Here is a 4,643-nt window from a genome sequence, read left to right on the forward strand (position 1 = left end):
AACTCAAACTGCAGTCTAATACGTGGGAGTCCAACAACGTATCCATTACGTCATCTGCTGGTCCCTCAAGGGCAGGATCTTGAGCAGAGTGGCCATCCAGAAGCTTCTGCCTGTTCTGGTCTCTTACAAACCCATCAGAACACCATCATATGGGCCCCACCCTAACAATCTTACCATATCCAAAGGCCTATCCTGGGACACCAGAAAGGGATTAAGTTTTCATTTAACACCTTTACAATACAACTGAGTCCCAACACATGAATTTTTAGGGGCTATCCAAACTATGGCACCTGGGTAGGACAGTGACATCATTAAGGACTTAGATTCTTGCTGTTCTTCTCAGCCACCCTCACCTGTTGGCCTCATCCTCTGGGGTTCAGCATGGCTGCTGCAATTCCGGATATCACATCTTCACCACTAGTGAACAAAGGCAGAAAAATGGACTGATCCTTCTCAGAAGTCCCCCTGCAGACCATTCCTTCCTCTTCTCGTAATCAGAACCAGCTGACAAGCCCTCCCCTCTCTCTCCCACCAAGCCATTGGCAAGGAGGGGAGGACCCCCATGATGGCTTATACTCATCAGCAGTGAGAGGAGGGGTGGGTACCAGAACAGCCAGGTCCCTGCCGTGCTGGAGGAGGGGAGCCAGCATGGTGGCCACATTCTTTCTCAGTCTCTCCAGCTTAGTGCCTCTTCTTCCCTTAGGCCGTCTGGCACCTCCTCCAGCAAGCCTGCCTTGTTTGCTCTGACTTTGCCAATGGACTAGCACCTGCTGCATAGCTCTGGTCACAGTTACGATTAAATAAGGACTTGCATGCGCCATTATTGATTACTGCCTGTCCTGTAGAGGTGACCCACTCTTTATCCCAAGGAGCAGGCCAAGCCGGGCCCAGAGCAGGTCCCCCAGCAAACAGTTACCGACTAGATGGTGAATTTGAGCATTACAAGAGGCGGGCAGGACTCTGGAGGCGCTTTCTCAGGGCAGCAGATGCCTTATTGAAGTGGACAGCACACAGCAGCTCCCCTAGGCGGGGCTCACAGTCCCAAGTTTAGCGACTACATGACTGCACAAACGAATACTCAGGCGTAGGCAGCTGGGAGGTGCCATGCCGAGTAATTTATTTTCCTCTCTGTCCCTTCTGACTGCTTTAAATCTTTTTCAGTGATGTGATGAGTATCACTTATAAAGACTGTGTCCATTTTACAGAAACAATTTGTTTAGAATCGTTCAGTTAATTTTTAATTTGCAATAGGGCATATGTGCTCACCAAAGAGAGACAGAGAGAGAGAGAGGGAAAGTGAGAAAGCCAGCCGCCAAGTCTGGGACTCAAACCATGGTCAGCCACATGGGAGTCTAGCACCTCAACCACCACACCACCTGCCAGCCCCAAAGGCTTTTTTTTTTTTTAAATAAAGAAAAATAATCAATTTGGAGGATGTGGAAGGACCCCAGAAGGTGCTGAGAATTTCTCTCTTCCTTTTTTTTTTAATCCCTTCCTCCCTCTGCAGCCCTCCACCCAGAGCACCCTCTGGAGTTTTAGAGCCTCCCCTCCTTCCAAGGGTAGTTCCAAGCTTGTCACAAAGACCCAAACGCCTGGGCTAGGTTCAAGAAGAAAAGTGAAATTAAAAGGTAAATTACCAGGACCAGCAGGGGTGTGGTAGTTAAGGCAATGAACCCTCCTACATGGCCAACCACAGTTTGAGTCCCCAGACCTGGCAACTTGCTCTCTCACTTTCCCTCTCTCTCAACTTGCTTTCTCACTTTCCCTTTCTCTCTCTGTCTCTCTCTGTCTCTCTCTCTCTGTCTCTTTCTGGTCAAATTAAAAATAGACAAATTAATTAAATAAATTTTTTTTTAAAAGGTAAATTACCAAGAGAAAATGGTACATGTATTTGTGGGGTTTCCCCCTCGCAAAGCCAGTATTTATTTATTTTTATTTTTTAAATAATTATTTTATTTAACTTTATTTATTTTAATTTGAACAGAGAGGAGAAGAGCAAGAGAAAGAAAGAGAAAGTGAGAAAGCAAACTGCCAGGCCCAGGCCAGGGACTCAGATTGTGGTCGGCCATGTAGGACCTTAACCACCATGCCACCTGCAAGCCCCCAAAGGCAGGATTTAGATTTGAAACACCTGGATCTTTTAATAAAGTGTTGGAATCTATGCTCAAAAATAGTTGGATCATATGTTTGCAGTAAAGTGTTCATTCATTCGCTCATTTACCCGCTCATTCCCTGGAATATGCCTCCATGCACAGTCCATCCTGAGTGTGAGGAACATAGAGATGAAGCAGATCTGGTCCCTGTCCCCAGGGAGACAGACAGGGTCACTCCAATCACTTCAAATCATGATTGGCACGTTAATGAGAACTGGGTGGGCATGGTGTGGGACACATCCAAGAAAATGGGCATTTGAAGTAGGTATTTTTTTTGGGGGGGAGAGGTTTTTGTTTTTGTTTTTGTTTTTGCTATAGAGCGCGTGTGCTCGCCAGAAAGACAGAGAGAGACAGAGACAGAAAGCGAGAAATCACCCCCCAGGGGTGATGGCCTTCGCAATCTCTTCTCCTCCATTCTCCTCTTGGGATCCTGGGCACGCACGCACACGCGCCCAGCGTGAGTTTAAGCCACCAGGTCCGGGAATCAAACCGTGGTCAACTACATGAGAGTGCAGTGACATAGCCATTATGCCAACTGCTAGTCCCTGAAGTAGGTTTTGAAGGATCCATAGAAGTTTGCCAGGCAGAGACGGGGTGGAAAGGCATTTCAGGCCGAGGGAAGTGCTGTGCCAAGGCACAGAGGCTGAGATGGCATAACGCATAGGGCACAGTGGTCAAGAACACTGGGTCCTAGTCAGGCTGCCTGGGTTTGAGTCCTGCCTCCCCTGTCTCTCAGCCGTAGGATCCTGAGTGAGGTTTCCCATGCTCTGTGTCCCAGGTCTCATCTGTTAAATAGAGATGATGACAACACCTACCCCAGGGTTGACAAGGACTAATTCAGACAAACCATGTAAAGAACTCAGACCAGCCACTGCAGTTCAGGTGTTTGGTAAACGGCTAGCTCCCAGAGTTGGTGCAATGAGTGCTGGGTGCAAGGGTGGAGACTCGGCTGAGGTTGGGAAACTGACAGAGGCCAGGGCACATTTTCAACAGAACATGGTCAGGGTAGGGTGCCTGCAGGGGTGAGTCGAGAGAGCCAAGGCAGCACGCAGGTCAGAGCAGGACCAGGAGGAGAGCCCTGGCGGCAGCTGTGCGGGCAGGGCAGGCAGAGGACTTGAGTCCAGAGGTGAAGTCGAGAAGTCTGGGGGTTGATTGACCATGGGATTGGGAGACAGAGGCCAGCCCCTGGATTCTGGCTGACAGAAGTGGAAGCAGGTGCCATGATGGTGACAGGCAGGTGTAGGGCAGGAAAGGGTGAGACCCGTTTAATGCTCGTGGGCAACACCCGCGATGCGGAATGTGAGGGAGAGAGACCGCAGGTTACATGAGCCCAGCTCCAGCCTCCACTCCTCCAGCACCTGCCAGCCCCATGTTCTGGGGGCTCACACTGCACACCCTGCCCCAGGGCAGCCTTGGAGGGGGATGGGGAGCTGCCAGTCAGCCATTGCCTCGGCCTGAGGACAGGGTTGGGGACAAGGGCTAGTCTAGGTGCAGGACTAGAAACAGGCCAGGTGTGCCCATCCTCCCAAAGAGCATTCTGGTCAAGGGACGGCTCATGGCCTGGCAGCCGGCCCAGCCCAGAGTCGTGGTGTTCCGGGGCTCGCTGGGATCACTGGTCCTCTTTCTGTCCCGACGATACAAAAAGCCTCAACTACACATGTCCCCAGGGTGTTGTGCTAAAGGCTTTGTGCATGGGCTGATGTGGAGAATCGTGGGCTACCTCCACTTCACAGTGAAGACAAACTCAAGAAGTGAAGGGACTTTCCAGGGGCACATGGCGGTTCTTCACTGCTCTGGTAGCCGCGGCCTTCCAAGTTTTCACGTTTGACTTGCACAGTAACTTCCGGAAAGCATGGCGATTACATAAAGAGAGGTGATCTCCGAACATGTGCTTCTGAATTTCATGTTCAAGAACTTTTTTTAAAGGCAGTCGCAAGGCTTATCTGCTAAAAATATTGACATGTAAGAACTTGGAAGCCAGTGGAGGCAGGAAGCGGTAATTACTGCAAAGCACGTGGTCAGCACGAGTGTCTGCCAACTGCTGGGCCATCTGGGAGCCCGGGCCCTGCCCCAGCGAGGTCCTTGGGGAGCCCCCCGCCCACTCAGGGGTCCTGGCCAAAGCCACTTCCGCAGACCCTGCCTGAGCGCTGAGCCCGCCTGGAAGCTGGCAGGCTTCCCGGCTGTGGTTTTTGCCTGATGTGCTGGGAGTCATCCCACGGTCTGAGGCCTGGCCTTGTCTGATTCTTCACATCCCTGGGGAGCTAGAGAAGGCCTGGGAGCAGTAGGGCCTGGGTTCAAATCTCACCTCTACCTCCTAGAAAGCCACCAGATCTGAGCGTGGGCTATGGAGCCAGACCCTGGGTTGAACCCCGGCTCTACCACATCCCAGCTCCTCTGAGCCCTCATGTCCACCAAAGGACCAGGGAGGTGCCAGCCTTGCAGGCTCGTACCGTGTTAAAAACCCTGTGTGTATAAGGCACTTGGAAGAGC

General features: G+C 51.3%; 1 long non-coding RNA gene across 1 annotated transcript in view; it reads right to left on the reverse strand.

The window, feature by feature from the left end:
- Window positions 1-275: 275 nt before the first annotated feature.
- The window catches only part of LOC102495367 (uncharacterized), a 22,690-nt gene continuing 18,322 nt past the window's right edge, over window positions 276-4,643 (reverse strand). The window contains exon 6 of the long non-coding RNA XR_335956.2: window positions 276-417. This is a non-coding gene — a long non-coding RNA (uncharacterized LOC102495367). The remainder of the gene's footprint in view (window positions 418-4,643) is intronic.

The sequence above is a fragment of the Tupaia chinensis genome, unplaced genomic scaffold (assembly GCF_000334495.1).
Source record: "Tupaia chinensis unplaced genomic scaffold, TupChi_1.0 Scaffold000575_1, whole genome shotgun sequence".
Taxonomy (NCBI): domain Eukaryota; kingdom Metazoa; phylum Chordata; class Mammalia; order Scandentia; family Tupaiidae; genus Tupaia; species Tupaia belangeri.